Source organism: Pleurodeles waltl, chromosome 1_2 (genome assembly GCF_031143425.1).
Source record: "Pleurodeles waltl isolate 20211129_DDA chromosome 1_2, aPleWal1.hap1.20221129, whole genome shotgun sequence".
In the NCBI taxonomy this organism is placed as follows: domain Eukaryota; kingdom Metazoa; phylum Chordata; class Amphibia; order Caudata; family Salamandridae; genus Pleurodeles; species Pleurodeles waltl.
Window position 1 is genome coordinate 728411892 of NC_090437.1, and position 18091 is coordinate 728429982.

The following is an 18091-nucleotide window of genomic DNA, read 5'->3' on the forward strand; positions in this document are numbered from 1 at the left end:
TTTCAGCTTTAGTAATGTTCTGGGATGCTTACTCATTCCCTAAGGGTAATATCCCACCTTCCGCGAAAATTGTCTCACCATGTGTTGTTTGTGTAGTGAAGGCAAACCTTGTTACTTCCCCTAATGACTGAATAGTCTGTGGTGGTGTCCACCCAACAATCTGTGAATTTTGTGATGTTGGCATAAACCCTGTTACTGTCTTCCCTTCAACAACATTTAGGAAAACAGATGTGCACACTTCTGTTGGTTTTGCAGTTAGAACCCTAGTAACAGGGGCTGTTACAGTCCCAGTGGAAGCAGGTACATTTGCACACATCACTGCTTGTACAGGTTCACCTTGAACAGGCACATTAGTTTTTACAATGGGTTGAGTTGCAGGCTGTGCTATCACAGTTTGAGCTATATCAGGCTGATCTACAATTAGTTGTGCTATAACAGGCTGGGTCAAGGTTAATGATCTTTCAGTTTGATAAGCATTTGGATCAACAGGGGCAGTAGCCACTGCTGCACTGGCAGTTGTTGTTGCACCAATATTCGTTCCAGTACCCATTTAAGGTGGTGGACATACATTTAATAATTATCTGAAATATAATCTCCCAAATCAGTGTCATTATTTGATTTTGTTTAATCTTTTGTTTCTTTTTCCCCTATATTCTTTTTCCTTTGAGGTTTTTTATGTTTATCTTACTGCTTGTTTTTCTCATTTGTAATTGCAGGGTACAATCTAGCTCCTTCTACTACATTCCTTCACCATCTTTTGTATTGATCATCCTAAGTTGCATCTGTATAATTTCTCAGTGTCCTTTTTGTTCATCTTTGGTACCTTTCGCTGTCTCTGTTACAAGCCATTTTCTCTGATTCACTTAGTGGTTCAAATTGGCCTAGGACGAGCCTTCATTTCACAGTGATTCTCTTAATCTGTCTATAATTCTCAATTTAAATGCACCCCATCTAGGAAAAGTCAATGGATTCTCTTTCTCATTGATCTTGCATCATTGACAAAGCCATACACATGTGTAACCCTTCCTCAATCATCATATGATTTGTATTTGTATTTAGTATTTATAAAGCGCGTTCCGGCTGAAGCATCGAAGCGCTCAAAGGAACTGAGTAAGTGACTGACCGCAAACAGAGAAGGTAGAAGACAGGCTTAAAGTGGGAAGAGCCACGTTTTGACTGATTTCCTAAAGGCCAATACATTTTGTTCCTCCCTTATAGACAAAGGGAGTGAATTCCAGCATTTGGCTGCAGCTAACGTAAAAGCTTTGTCCACCCATCTAGCCCTATAGGTGCAAGGGACCTGAATCCGAAAGGCTCCTGCAGATCTAAGTTGCCGGCTTCCTACAGTAATAGTCACATCACCTTATTAAACTTCTAATAGATTTGGAAAATGTCATGATTTCAGATTAAATTTAACAAAAGTAATCATATGAAATATTAATCTTCAATGTTTTGTTTCTGTTCCGATTACGTCAGATTCCAGTAAGCCCTTCTTCAAATCTCAGCCTGACTCTTTCCAGCAAACAACCAACTACTGCAGAGCTCTCCTTTCAGCTTGACCAATCCCAGCACAGCATGTCACACAGACCAACCAATACCAGTGCAGCACAATGTGACGCAACATCCTGCTCTCTGCGGTGGCTCACCCTCTGTCTTATCCAGGTGACTGGTTGACACCTGTTCGGTATAAGTCAATAAGGACACTCAATGAAGGACCACACGCCAATTATGAATACAATTTAGCTTTACTAGAATTTCATGTAAATGTATGCATCTAGCATGTCAACAATAGTAGAATAAGAAAAGTAATGAAAAGCATCTATTTATATATGAGTACACTACAAAGAGCATCTATGCATATAGATATATAAGCAAAGAGTTCATTGACAAATATAAGCTTTGATTAATTGTATACCAAAATGCATCACACTAAGATGTTCAGGAAGCAAAATATAAATAAGTTGAATACTTCAGATTAGCTTTGATTAACTGTATACCAAAATGCATGTTTCAATTACTGCAGCTAGCTCACACTACGATATTCAGAAAGCAAAATATAAACAAGCTGGATACTTCAGATTATAAACACAGTGCAAGCATAATAATCAATCATAATAATAGAGCAGAGAAACAAAGGGCTTTTATCACTGTGTGGAACTTAACTTAGTTCACGAAATGCTGGGAAGCCCTCTACCGCCCGCTTGGACCTCTCCCCCTCTCAAGCATCACGGTCTCTAAACAGCAAACAGGGAGGCAGCACTGGGTCTGAAGATGGCAGCTTTCACAACCCATCTGCGAACTTCAAATCCCTCACCCACACTTCAGTGCTTAAATAACTCGAAGCTTGGATTCTATCTCTTTCTGGCATTTTCTAGCTATATTATCAGTACTTGTCTCTTGGCTGCTCTGCCCTTCCCCAGCCTTTGTTTTCATTCCATCTTCTCCATGTACTCTCATTCTCAAGGTTGAGACGGAGTCTCCTGCACAAACAAGCTTGAAAATATTATCATGAACTTTTCCACGTTGTTCGGGGGTTTCAGCAGGCATCACGCTCATCTACACTGCTCAAGCTAATTAACCCTTCGCGTCACAATGTCTTCCGCACCTTTCCCTATACTGATCACTCCACCCCTTAGATGAGCGCGATGCATGCGAAACATATATCATTTACTTTGACATTCCGCTAGCTAGGTTGCTACGAATACTTGTCAGCGTTATTCTAAGCGCCTGCCTCTTAGTATAAAGCTGTTTTGTGAATACATATAGTCTACATAGTATAGTCATTAGCTTAACACAAACAATCAATAACCAAATTAGCGGATGTAACACTATATTTAGCGTCTTCATAGCTCCTAGTGCCCAGCCTAAGAAGATGTCATACCAATGATGCTCAGTTATTTGCTGGATGCATGAAGCAGTGTGCATAAGCTGTTTAGCGTTTATGGTCATCTGTATGGCTGTATCCTTGGTGTATTTAGCTGCCATATCAAATTTAGCAAAGGTAACTTGTGCGTAGTGCCTGATTGCCTCTAATCTGGGTAGCTTAACAACAAGCAAGATGTTCCACTCTAGCTGTCCCCATTCTGCTTTAAAGTCTGCATACTGTTGATTAACAATGCTTTGCCATAGTATGCACTGGATGCCCTTAGTCACTGTTTGTGTGTTTTGAAAGCTATTTCCAAATTGTTCCTAAGTGAAATTATGTCATTGCCAATCACGATACAACCCACGCAGAACCTTCCATACTTCTTGTGAGTGTGTGGGCCCCCATTGTGAAATTACTTTTTTTTACCTCCCCTGTACTATATCCTGTAGAAGATAGCTTATTCCTAATGGCTTCAATATCAAAAGCGTTCAGGGCCCCTACCCCAATTCCGGTGGCCCTGGCTATCAAGGATCCTAGATCTCTTCTGATGCGTAACTTCGGCAAGGGCCATAACTGTAGTGTCCATGGTGTGCATAATGGATCATACTTAGAAACATTCCCCTTGGCAATAGTTATCTGTAACACAATATGGTTAATTATGCTTGCATGCAAAGCTTGCTTACATCCTATTCTATATCGAACTAAGGAAACGTTGCCTAAATTGCTAACCATGCGTCTTTCGGCTACATAAAACATAAAGGCGGGCAGTTTGGAGTATCAAACTCCTTTGGTTCCATTGTTCATTGTAACAACCACCATATGTCCCGGTAAAATATTTTGTTTGTTGGAACAATCATAGGGTCTACACGGATATGCCTGTACTGGTGTAAAAGGTACAATGGTATCACAATATTTACATATCATGTTTAGCGTATAATTCAAAGCCTGTACTGTTGCTGGCATCCCCTGCAACTCGTTCAGTCCGTTGGCATGTCGGATTTGCTGTCCAGTTACCTTCCAGGTTATAGCTTTGGCAGCCCTCCACTTGCCTCCAGGTACCCTCACGTTGCAAAGTGAAACATTTCCCTGGTCATCAGTTACGTTAGAGGCTTGAGGTGCACAAGTGATATGAAGGTCCGTAACGACATTCTCTGCTACATTCGGTTGGGCCCAATGACCGCAAACAGGAACCACGTCATCGACGCAGATGTCATCATTTATGACCGTGGGGTAAGTCTCACTACAGGTACAAATACAGGTACATTAGAGTTCTTTAAAAGTACAATGTACGTACTCCCCACCCCTTGACTCGATATCTCTCCTCCCTCTGGCTTTTTCCCCAGATGATTCACCCATACTTTTCTTCCTGTGCTTCCAAATCCTCCTTCACCTCTGTGGGTGTTATCGGGGGGGCAGATCTTTCTTCAATGTGGGGGGTGTACGCTTGTTCACAAATCAATTGTGCAATTCTGTCATGTGCTGATAACTTTTTTAGCTGTTCTTTCACCAATCCGTTATATCTCCTAATCATACCTGCAGCTTGTGGATAATAACTAAGGTGCACAATCCACCAAATTCCCTGTTCCTGCGCCCAGCCCTGCACTGTTTTCCCTGAAAAGTGTTTGCCCCTATCTGTTTGGATCTCATCAGGTGCCCCATAATATTTTATCAGGTAGTTTAGCCCTCGCAAAGTGGACTTTTGATCTGCAGACTTACAGGGCATACCCAACACAAGGCCAGAGTAGGTGTCCACGATGGTCAATACGTAGCTTTTTCCTCCTTCTTTTGGAAGTGGCCCAATACAGTCTAATTGCCACACCGTAGCAGCTGCAGTTCCTCTTCTGATATGGCCGCTAGGCTTCTTTTGCAGGGGCATTTGTCTAATCTGGTTGCATGTGGGGCACTCCTTTACTGCTTGTTGCATTTGTTCTTTAGTAACTGGAATTTGTCGTTGCTGTGCCCATGCATAAGTGCTATTCTCTCCTAGATGTCCGGATGTTGCATGGGCCCTGTTTGCTAAAGCACCTTCAGCTTCCTCCTTGATGACCACTGTTCGTGTTTTGGCCATTTGATCTGCGGTGTTGTTGAATAGAGATGCAAGTGAGGTATCCGATGGGCAATGGGCATCCACATGTCCCACATAGATTTGACATTTTTGCCCATTCTCCCACATCTCTTCCCATAGCTGCTCGCCTCCCGAAATTGGGGTGCCTTTAATTTTCCATCCATCCTTGCACCAAGTCAGGCCCAGCTTACTAGTCCTTGGTAAGTGGCCCAACTGTCAGTGTACACAAATGTTTTCTCTCCGATGGGGGCTTGTTCGATCACTGCCGCTACCCCCTGCAGTTCTGCAAGCTGGCTTGATCCATTATCCCCTCCTCGCAGCAACATCATTTCTGTGGCAAGCTGGAATTTGACTGTTTGCCATTGTCTTTTTCCTTGATAGTACCGGGCGGTACCATCTGTGAACCATGCATTTTGCTGTTCTTCTTCAGTGAGTCGTTCAAAAGGCGGGGCTGTCTTAAATGGTGAGGGTTCCATTTCAGAGGACTCTGGCGCAGGGGCCATTGACTGCAAGTCCACTGCCTCTAGTGTATCTTCTTGTAACTTCGACACTCCTGCTGGCCCCGGTTTTGCCCTCTGCTGCAGATACCATTTCCACTTCATGATGGTAAACTCCTGCACTCTGCCTACTTTAGTGCCAACCCCTCCTTCTCTTGTCCAACCTAGTAAGGGGACCCACTTTTTTCCCTGCCTCTGCCATAGGCTCCACATCACTACATCATCTACATTATCCTGTACTATCATTTCCAGCTCAAACGGGTCTCCTTCTGTGATGAGACCTAACGTAAAAGGATTCTGTAATGCATCTTTTGCTCCAGTGTCCCACAATCTCACCAACCATTTAAACAAAGGCTCTTCAGGCATCTGCCTAAACATACAGGTTATCTCCAACAACTCACTCTGCATATAATCTCTCACCAAATGAGAATTCTGTATTTGCCCACCATTCACTCCCTTTGATTTGTTTTGCACGAGTGGGCGAACCTCCATTACACTTCCTCTTCCACCTTCAACTTCACCTACACTTCCTTCTCCCCTTTCAACTCCACCTAGTTCTGTTACACATACTTCCACCTCATCCTCCCAATTCCAGTCATCATTATCTGAGACTGTTCCATCCCAAGTATATGGATCCCAATTTTCTTTGCGTACCAGTGCCCTCACTTGCACAGCTAAGGGCATTTTAGGCTTCTGCCTACTCTTCTGTTTGTGTACCAGTGCCCTCACTTGCACAGTTGAGGGCATTTTAGGCTTCGGCCTACTCTTCTGTTTTGCTACTCGTACTGCTAATGCGGTGCACCTTGCCTCCATTTGATCACCCCGAGTCACTGCACTTTCTATGGTCTCTTTCATAAGTAACTGCCTTTCCTGCAAGGCTGTAACCTCATCCCGCAGTTTTGTCTTCCTGTATACCATACGGAGCGCAGACAGGAAAAGCCATCCCACTTGCCCTACCGCTTTCAGCTCCAGCTTCGCCCAACTTAGTTTCACACTCTCGACCGCATCTTCCACTAAGAGAGGAGTCACTTTCTCATCTAGTGCTTCCCATAAAACCAGCGCTGCCCACCAGTTCAGGAGTCCTGCCACACCAGAGAACGGGTCAGTTGCTAACCACCCGGGAATGGATCTGGCTTCTGCCCCATGCTGCCTTCCACTCTCTGCCCCATTTTTCTTACGTCCCCAAAGAGGCATTATTGACTTATACCCCACTTCTGGTACCAAAATGTCTTATCCAGGTGACTGGTTGACACCTGTTCAGTATAAGTCAATAAGGACGCTCAATGAAGGACCACACGCCAATTATGAATACAATTTAGCTTTACTAGAATTTCATGTAAATGTATGCATCTAGCATGTCAACAATAGTAGAATAAGAAAAGCAATGAAAAGCATCTATTTATATATGAGTACACTACAAAGAGCATCTATGCATATAGATATATAAGCAAAGAGTTCATTGACAGATATAAGCTTTGATTAATTGTATATCAAAATGCATCACACTACGATGTTCAGGAAGCAAAATATAAATGAGTTGAATACTTCAGATTAGCTTTGATTAACTGCATACCAAAATGCATGTTTCAATTACTGCAGCAAGCTCACACTACGATATTCAGAAAGCAAAATATAAATGGGCTGAATACTTCAGATTATAAAAACAGTGCAAGCATAATAATCAATGATAATAATAGAGCAGAGAAACAAAGGCCTTTCATGCCTGTGTGGAACTTAACTTAGTTCACGAAATGCTGGGAAGCCCTCTACCGCCCGCTTGGACCTCTCCCCCTCTCAAGCATCACGGTCTCTAAACAGCAAACAGGGAGGCAGCACTGGGTCTGAAGATGGCAGCTTTCACAACCCTATCTGCGAACTTCAAATCCCTCACCCGCACTTCAGTGCTTAAATAACTCGAGGCTTGGATACTATCTCTTTCTGGCATTTCCTAGCTATGTTATCAGTACTTGCCTCTTGGCTGCTGTGCCCTTCCCCAGCCTTTGTTTTCATTCCATCTTCTCCCTGTACTCTCGTTCTCAAGGTTGAGACGGAGTCTCCTGCACAAACAAGCTTGAAAATAATAGCATGAACTTTTCCACGTTGTTCGGGGGTTTCAGCAGGCATCACGCTCATCTACACTGCTCAAGCTAATTAACCCTTTGCGCCACAATGTCTTCCGCACCTTTCCCTATACTGATCACCATCCGTAACAATTTCTTCACAGGCAAGCTAACCATCACTCCTTCTGAAATAAACAATATAAAATAACAGTCTTTGTCTGCCTCTTCTAAAGAAAATCAAAGAGTAACTCAATAACCAGAAATATTCAGTTTTTTTCACCTTCTGACCTTTCAGTCAAATAGAGTTTGACACACACCAATGAAATCTCAACCAGTGAGAAATCACTTAAATCAATGCAGTGTCACCTTTGCAAATCAGGTTCCATTAACATTGCCCAGTATTAGCAAAATCACAACAATTTGTTACTGTCCCCTATCTCGAAAGTGCAGTTGACAATGTCTCATGACCTGCACCACAAATCTTTGGCAGACAAGAAAGCCATAAATCAACTCTTTATCAGTATCTATTTATCAATATCTATTTATCCCATGATCTTGGATTACTCCTTAGTTTGATAACCTCTTTATTTTCTTCGACAAAACACTTAAGCATCACAAGTCATAAACTTCAATTATTCCTTCACTTCACAGGCCACAATAATCAATATTCAGCAATCAATTTTGGTGCATAACCCCATTGATACTCACACTTCCAGATCTGCAACTTCTTCAACCGCGTCAGAAAACTGCACTCCATCAGTCATCAAGCTCGGACTTTGGACATTGGTACATAAACTTTTATCTATCTCAGAGTACTTTTTAATTTTTGCAACACCTCTTTTGCATCACTCGAATTGTTCTCTGCTACCAAATTTTAAAATGTGGGAGAATTTCAGGAACCGCACTGGTAGACATGAAGTTCTCGCACCCACATCCACTGTGCCCAAAAGAGGTTGGGCTTGGGGGTGAGTACAAACTAATCAGGAGCTCCAAATCAACAGTCCATCATTTATAAATAACATTACCTTTTATGAGCATCAGTAATTATATTTTGATATGTTTGAAAGCTTGATTATAATCTTTTAGTATTGCTTTCTTTATTGAAATCATCAATTAGTCAATTAAAATATCAATAAAATACCGGCCAAAGCATATATCACAAGTAATAAGTAGGCATAAGTAAGTCCCTAAGCTAAGGAGAGTGCTAGGAACATCTATTAGAATCCATATAGAGTTCTTAGTTAAGATTTTAAACGTTTTTCCTAGAGTAAGTCATAATAAGAACTTCCCATAAAGAAAGGTTCAAGAAATTCATAAGTAGCATATAATTTAAGAAAGGGAAATAAAGGATCTCTCTGTATGAAACTGTGTAATGTCAGTGAAGGTAAAAGAAAAGGGTCTGAACAGGAGCTCAGAGTCTCTCTCACCAGCCAGTGCCTATCTCTGAAAGAGCACACACTTTTATGGTTTCCCATATCAAATAAATGCAACAATTGTTATAGGAGCACATCTTCTCCAATCAAGGGTATATTCTTCATGGGAACAGAACAGCTTCTGTCAGCTGAGCAACCAGAGAACATCCTAAACATAAGGTACAAATTTACTGTAATTCGGAACTCAACTTTTAATTCATCTCACTTTCTCAGCACTTCTTTCCACAAGACAAAATAGTTCAGGGTGAGTGCAGTGCATTACTGAGTGGGATCACTCCCTCTCCTATATGCTTCAATTGACAAAATCTATTCATAAAAAAACATTTTACGAAGATTAAACAAAACATGTTTATACCTTATTATGTTTCACATACATCAAATGGGTAAGACTAATAACGTCTTTTATTGATTCTGTTGTTTTGAAAATGCATTTGTGTCATGAAGACATTAACTTTTATGGCCACAACACAGATCAGAACAAAACAAAGAAGAAAAGAAAAAGGAAAAATGCATTTGTCAGTAAATTGTGTTAAATACATGTGACTATGTAAGCCTTCTGTAAACATCTACAATTAAATACTGCTTTTCATGTTAAAGCTTTTGTAATCACTCTATGCATTAATTACAATACATTTTATTTAATTAAATGCACTCACAAGTCCCACTCTTCCACATCTTATACCCTTTTGTAACACCACTTGTCTCCAGTCAACATCTCGTCTCCATTATCACTTGCGTCCTTCCCAAACTTTAGCTTTCATTCCCTCCTTGCTCACTGTCTTCTCTTTCTCCTTTCTAGGGCACCTTCTTCTTAATGCTCTTCTACCCATCACATCACACTGCTCCAATCCTTTCCACAGTATAACCTTCTCCAGACTCATGTGCCCTCTCCTCTCTACTCTTTGTCACTATGCTCAGGCTTTGGAGTCACATGTTTGCCCCTCAGATATGCAGCATTAAAAGTATATTCCATTTACTGGAACTAGGAAGGAATGGCTTGGCAAAAATCATACTGATGAATACAGCAGGAAAGTCTATGTTTTACACATGAAATGTAAAACAACTCCTAGTAGCCTGGTTGAAGACATATACTTAAAACCTGTTAGGTTTGAAATATATTGCTCTGCTCGCTGGTATGTGGTAAAGCTTTCTAAAATACTTGAGTGTCACAGGTTATATGTGATACTTGGCAAGGCTGGAAGAGGCTGGTTAAATGCACAGTGCATAGCATGGGTAACTCTTAAGGAGAAGGAACACTAAGATAGCATTTTGTTCTCATTCACTTCCATTCCTTTTCATTCACACACTCAAAATCCAGTCAAAGGACTCTGCTGTCGCCACATGCTGGAAGACATACCTCTGAAATTATAAAATTAACCTTAAGTTGCAGTAAAGCCAAAAATGTTGTTTCAAATAACCTCCCCCACTGGTTGCATATCCATGACATCTCTAACCAAATGCTTGCACCACACTCTTCCAAACAAACATTCTTTAGTTGGAGCAACCACAACATCACAGCACCAATACAACATATGGCAAACTCTGTCTGATGTCACATCAAACAAACTCTTGCAAGAGTCATGACTGTGTCACAATGAGAGTATAAACTGCAGGTACCATGTCGGAAAGGCGGTATGGACCCTGATTTCTAAGGAATTTATTGAGTTGCTCTATGAACTTTGTATTCCTTTCTTGGATTTTCAAAGGTACAATGCTTTTGGTTCACTGCAGCGAATAGTGTGCTGTAATACTGCCTAGAATTCAGTGACTGAAGTAACTGATTTGTCAAGGACTTTTTCCTGGAGCTAATTCAGATACCCCAATTTTAATGGCTATATTTCCTTGTATTTAAACACCTAAGTGTTCCAGTATTAGTAATGAACATTTTGGAGGTGAGGACAATTGAAGATAGCATACATTCTTTTCTATGAATGAAGACTTTAAGTGATCTTTGATCCGTTTTTGAGCTGGTCCATTGATTACTTATTATAAGTTGATGAAGAAGCTATTATGTTACCAGATCCACTGCAAACAAAACAATTGCTATTTTCTTGGATCATGTATACAATTTTTTCATGTCCACATTAGATAAGCCAGCAACCTATAATACTGTTCTTGCTAAAACAGTTTCTGTGTAGCCCTATTTGTTCTAGTGCCTCTAAAAATGGAAGGGTAATCATTCCACAATGTATTTTCTGTGTCCCTCTGAGATTTTCCTTTCTGCTACTGCTGTAGGTGAAAGCTTTTTACCTTTCTTCCATCTTTTCCTTTTTAGATCATTATATGGTATGCAGTTTCTTCTGTTGTCTTAGAGAGAGCAGTTGTCCCTGTGCATCTAGAGAACTGTTGAGAGGTGTTTAATGTATGGGATTGTCTGGAGTATGTTTTCTGTACATTCAACACATATCAATTCCATTCCTTCTTATTTGGTTAATATAATACCCTAATAGTTGCCTTTAAGACAAATTCTAATCTGGCCAGTACGAGATTATATGAATGCTCACTACTGCTAAGTGGCCTTACAAGTTTTAAGTTGGAAGTTGTATTAATATTTATTGCAGCATTTGCTTGGAATGCATCTAGAAGTCAAGTATGTCAGCTTTAATGATTTTGCTAGAACCTCTACTGAAATAATTAGAAAAACTTAGTAAATAAGTTGGCGTATACATAGCTGAAGTGGGGCTGAGACCAAATTTGATTCCTTTTGTGTTTTTGCTTTTTCAGGCAGAGCTACCTTACTTTGTGGGTCTGGTTTCATCTTCATCATGATGTTAATGGTTTATGGCTGTGCTTTTTTTATTGTTGTAAGCTTACACACAGATTGATGAATATTTTCAAGGGTTATACCGATTCAGTCTCAGTCACATCAGTGCCTGCAACCTCTGATTAAAAATGTAGAAAGGGAGGAGTTTCCAGCAAAGTGCTGTAGTTGGAGGACTACAAGCCAGTGGAGGATGGTATGCAAAATAGTGTGGAGCTTTGTTTTCCCTTTGGTTCCTGTAGGTTAGTTGTTGAGGTTGTGTGCTTGTTTTACCTTTTTCCTTTGAGTACTCCTTCCTGCTCTCATGTTCGAAAATGTATCCTGGTCACTCTTAGGCTTGTAATCTCCTTCTGTAGTGATGTCGTATATATCTAGAGTGGTTATTCCATTCTGCTCTCTGAGGCTGTGTTGAGATGATCCTTCATAACTTCATGGTGTAATGTCCATATTAATGCTCAAGTAGAGTCCCATCTAGACCTTCCATTCTCTACCCTACCCTCTCTCTTCAACTTTGAGTGTGCCTTTCAAAGCAGGGTTCCATTTACCCTTCTTAGCTATATTGTGAGAAATGTTTGAGATTGGCATGGAAGACCTTCTGTGCAAACCCCCAATCCTGACAAGGACTGCAGTCATGATTTAAAGGTGATTTAAGCTCAGCATCCAAGGCTTGCACTGTGAGAAAGGGACACTTTTGACATGTTACACCCAACAATTGTTACCTGGAAAATTACGTGGTTTCAAACTGTAAATGCCCTGTGCCATGCTGAACCGGTTCCCAGGACCAAATCTCTTTCCCCAAAAATGTACTGTGTTTGGCACTTCAGCCGTCCTAGTTGGTCCCTAGTAAATGGTACCCCATAGGGCATGGGTACTGAAGAGGGGGCCCCAGAAATGCAGTACGAGTTGTGCCACTCTGAGTGGCCTCACACCAGCCTCATGCAGACTGCCATTGCATGTACATGAGAAGGAGTATCTAAAAGTTGCAAACTCGACATGGCCCTCACCAAGAGTGCCATGTCCACTAACACTGCATGCAATACAGGTAAGTCTCCCTCTGGCAGGCCTGCCAGCCCTATGGCAGGCTGCACTATAATGCATGTGAGGGCATATGTGTGCATTAGCAAATATGCCAATATTGTGTCTTTGCAATACCTTAAGACATAGTAAGTGTACTGGGAAGCCATAACAACTGCATGTGCTGCACACTGATTATTATGAGTTCCTCAGCTACATGATAGCCTCTCTGTATACTGGGTTGTTTGGTATCAAACAACTCAGAATGATAAACCCACACTGGTGACAGTATTGGATTTATTATAAAAAGTACCCCAAGGACACCTTAGAGTTGTGCCCCTGCAAAATCTGCCCTGGCATGGTTTCTGACTGGTCTTGGACAGCCTGCCACCACTAGACAGACGTCTGGACTCCTGGGGTGAGAGCCTGTGCTCTCAGGAGCCACAACACAAATACTTTCCTGGGTGGAGGTGGTACACCTCCTCCCCAGTCAAGCACCCTACACCAGTGGTCAGCTTCAAAGGCTTTACTGCCTTTAAAATCTGACCTCTGCCTCTGCAGCTAGCAGCAGATGGCCACCCAATGGTTTTTCCCCCACTTTGAGTGGGAAACCCAGGGGGAAAACTTGGCCAGAGTAGGAGGAGTGTCCACCCTCAGCCTGCACCACTCCCCAGGTGTGGCAGACCAGGTGACCAATCCATTTAATTTTCCTCCATCTTAGATTGTACGGAAATAGCCAACCAAGGTTGGTGATGTGACCCCTTCCCACAGGTTCTTAATAGGTGTAGCCACCCAAAGGTAGGTAACCCATTGTCCACTACCAGGTACTCCCCCTAATGCCCACTAAATTCAATATTTAGTAGGTATCCCCAGACCCACAGATCAGCCTTGATAGACAGAAGGAGACCAGAAACAAGGAAGACCCGAGGCATGAAAACAAAAGTCATGCTGAAGAAAGATAAAGGCGCCAAACCCTGCCTGCTGCTCATAGGACTCGACAATCGCTGCTGAGGTGTTGCCGGGAAACCTGAAGGACTCTACAAAACCCAAGAACAGCTTCAGCCTTCTTAAAATCTCCAAGAACCTCCCTCAGAGTGCAGGTATCACTCTCCTGCAAGCAAGGAACCAGTGAAGTCCAGTTCACTGACCGGCCTCTGACCATTAAATCTAACCCAGCAGCCCAACCACAATCCACATAACAGACCAGAAGGATAACACCTACCAATGTGCCAAGTTTGGTGTCACTGTGACTTTCAGGGCCTGAGGCGTCCCATTGCCTGGGGTACTGACCCCCAGCAACAAACAACCAGAAGCAAAGCCCACTCTGGACTCTCCACAGCCCAGAAGCAAGCACGATTCAAGGGACTTAAGGACACCCAAGAACCACCCTGAGAGTGGCTCTGCTGACCTGCAGTCTACCCTCCAGATGACCTGCTCCTGGCTCCAAAGAGTCCCTTATGCGCAACTCCTAGCTGACCTATCTGCACTGCACCCAGCCTCCCTGGCCTCTGCAACACCAAACCAGCTGTGCCCTAGGGGTCCCTAACCCTTGTGACCTCTACCCTCCAAGGGGACCCAACAATTTACCTTTAAGTCCACCTATGCAGTGTGTTTCCAAGTGGTCCCCTTCACCGTTATGCACCAGCTTCAAGACATTCAGATGCTGCTCCTGCTTGAATCTGGAACTGCCTGAACTTCTCCAGCTGGCCCACAGGACATCTTGAAGACCTCTACCTAAAAACAGAAGGTGACACTTGTAAGAGCATTGCCTGACTTTATATGCATTTTAAAATATTTACCCAATAATTCCTATGGTGCGTAATTACGCACAAAGAGCAAATATTTTCTAAACTTTGAAAAATCATTAAAAAAAAGTGCTTAACCTATATTAATGATCTTAGTCTTGAAAGTTTTATAAAAATCTGAAATACTTTTATAAATTCTCCAGTTCTTATTCCGACTGTGTGTCCACATTTATTGATACTGTTAGTACAACAAATGCTTAGCACAGCTCCAATGTAAGCCTAACTGCTTGCCCACTCTACCACAAACACAGAGCATTAGGTGTTCTGATTTTTACCTCTGGATACCAAAGTGGGTTTGCTTGGACTCTCTACACAGTGCACATCATTTTCATACTCTATATAGAGAGCCATCATCCTACATTGCATTATAAAGCAAATATTTTACTTTAACAAAATTCTTATAAAAGGAAAAGCAAAAAAACAAATTGGGGCACTGGGGGTAAGTGCAATCTGGAGTCCTTTATAGTAGTCATTTGACAGTCACTTTCAATTAATAGTGTGAGTGAATTGTATTTCAATTCACCTCTTTGTTCAATGATCAACATCCTCGTGCCACAACCACTTTCTCCAGTGTCACAGCAATTTCCAGTAGTGATAGTATATGACTGTCCCCACATCATGGGTTTGGCTGCTGGTTGCTAGCGGCAAGTCGCACTCCCTTTACCTTCTTTTTAAATGAGGTATTATAAGGGTAAAATCCCTCAGAAGCAGGTAAAGAGACACTGGGGAAGGCACCAAAAGGATTGTGCAACATATCAGAGGCAATATTGAGGTACTTTACATAGGAACAGGCAAACAAGGTGCAAAAGAAAAACTCTCAATAAATACACAAGTAAAAATAGAAAAGAAATAGACAAAATCCTAATGTAAGAATTGTAAGTAGACCTAAGAAGAAAAGACTAGCATAAATCCTAGCTCCAGGATTTCAACTAGAACACGGATAGAAGAAACAAGGGCATGAAGTGCAGTGCGAGAAGAGCTCGACAAAAACAGATCCTTGAACTTCGCAACTCGTAGAGGATCAGACTTCGAGCCCTTTTGTAGGATACTGGTGTCGACACCTCTTCTAGAGACCCGTGTACGTAATACCACCATTGTGTATTTGCAGGACACACAGAATTAACATTGCATTACACTAGATGTCACAGAACTTTAAATTCACCAGTACCAGTATACCCTCTTTCCCTTTTTCCATTGTTCAAAAACATTTGGCCGCAAGAAGTAATAGTGTCATGATCAGATAAAAACACCTCTTTTCCCCAAGTTTTGGTGTTTCTAGGAGGTACACAGGATCCGTGTATCCCGACACTCAAGGCCACTGAGCAGCAACTGAAAAGACTCGCATTGTCAGTGGTCATTGGAGAGGGTCCACAAAGATTCACAGTTCCTGCTAGATGAGCGATTACACAAGTCCTCTGACAGTCCACAAGTTGAGCCCACCTCTGCCACCAATGGGCCAATGAACCTGCCACAACTCACCAGTAACCAACCTTGCAATCCACAGTGAGATCTCTGCCACACCTCCTAAGCCACTGGCTCCCTGGCAACTCACTGGAGACATGTACATGGAAACAACCTAGTAATGATGAGCGTGGAGCAGTGGGTTGTTTGGCGGAATGGAAATGCAAGGGTCAAAACAAATGTAGCAACCTGGAAGCCAGGGCAGCTGGAATTCAGGATTCTGTTATTGAATTAAAGTTGACATTTGTGTGCAGAGCAAATGTGCTGTACCAATCATGCACCAGCACACCAATAGGCACTAAAAGTAAAGGTAGGCATGAGCATGGTGGCTGCTTTGATGGCACTAGGAGAGGGAGAAGCCCTCCTCCTGTCAAAGGACTTTTGCTTCGTGAAGAATATTAGGTTCACTTCATCACATGCAGGGTATCGTTTAGGGGTTGGTAATAGTGCATACCCTAGGAAAGTCACTCTGCTTTCTTGTTTTCATATAAACAGAGGCAATACAAACCCAAGTCACCAGTGAATTGCTGCCATTGTTGATGACTATCTCTGTATAAAATCATGCAAAAACTGTCTCTCACAGTCACTATTCCCTTCCCTATTCTCTTTGCATCCTCTCTCCAGCAATACAGTATGTTAACTTCTAAGTAACTGCAGTTTCCGGAGGAGGTGCAGTGGAGTTTTCTTTGGATTCACAGCAGAATACCATATATGACTGTGTCATACTTCTCCTGTTTTAGTGGGACTCTTGTGTTATGAACGAAATGGATTGGTTCACACTGAGAGGTGTGAAACATTATTACCAAACACTTTGATAAATATCCATAGTATTATAAATTGGCTGTCCATCCACATTGTGTGTTGTATTGTATTTGTAAGGGATTAGATACATTTTCAACATGAGCAAAAGCCTTCAAGGTGGTCTAGAACACAAGCCCATGGTGGAGGGCTTTTTGTTTACACCTGCGTTTTTCCTAAATTTTTAATTTGTCCATTTATTTTGAACTTTGGTCTGGCTGCAGCTTATCTCTTCTGTTTAGGACCATTGACTTGGACAGACAGATATGGAGGCAGATTTTCAACATATTTTTTACTTTTTGACCTGAAAAATGTTATCTTCGATGCTTTACGGTCCCAGTTACAGCTAGTGAGGATAATTCCATCTTCCATTGGAAGAATAATCTCATTAAGTCACTCTAATTACCATGCTATGGCAATCTGCCATTGCCAGAGTTCAAAAGGATTATTGTTCAAATGCAGAAGACAAGTGGGAAAGGCAGAGAAGAGTAAGTCTGCTTTTGTCAAGTAACTGCTAATTGTTTATCATCAGCTAGCCTTTTCTATGGTTCTGGCTTTCCCAGACATTCTGTCTTGATTGTGTACGGAGTGTGCAGCTCTTTGTTGTGACCCAAAAACGAGGACTGCGTCTGTTTGAGAGAGGCAGGGCTTGAGAAGAGTCTATCCGAAAGATAATCCACCTTCTTTAATACATTTTTTTCCCGAAAGTAAACTGATGAAACTTGATTGACATAGATGTCCTAACGCACCTGAAATTACAGTTTCCTTACTGCAGGCAGTCAATATGGTGTGTGGATATTTTAGTATGGAGGGAACGGAGTCGTGGAACGTTAAATATGGAATCTTATATAGATGGATTGTTGTGGCTTTTTTGTCATTGTTGGTACCATTGTTTATTAGTTTAAGGCTTTTAAGTTTAGTTTGAACTGCGGTGGAAGTAGGGCTTTGAGTAGCGAAGGGCTAAGGTCAGTAAGGAAAACATTGTTATTTAAGGTGCTTTATGACCTCTATGTTAAGTTCCATCAGTTATATTCTATCATTTGATGCATTATACGACTTACAACATTCTCAAGTGATTGCAAATATTGACAGGAAAATAAAAAGTGAATAATCAGAATGATAGTTGTGTGATGAAAAGAATAGAAAAGCATAGACATTCATGACAGTGTTTCCTTCCTTAGGTCTGGAAAACACAGTGCCATGATGAGAGGCTGGGCAGTGGTCGAACGTGTTTTGATACAATAGAGCCACCCGTTTTGAACCATTTTTGGTGTAGTTACATTTGTATTGTTTTTATTTGATTTCTATTTGGTCGTTGTTCGAGGAGACTA

At 41.7% G+C, this 18091-nt stretch overlaps 1 protein-coding gene across 1 annotated transcript in view; it reads left to right on the forward strand.

Moving 5' to 3' along the window:
- Window positions 1–18091, forward strand: part of GUCY1A1 (guanylate cyclase 1 soluble subunit alpha 1) — a 465791-nt gene that overhangs the window by 159718 nt on the left and 287982 nt on the right. The gene's annotated exons all lie outside the window — the stretch shown is intronic.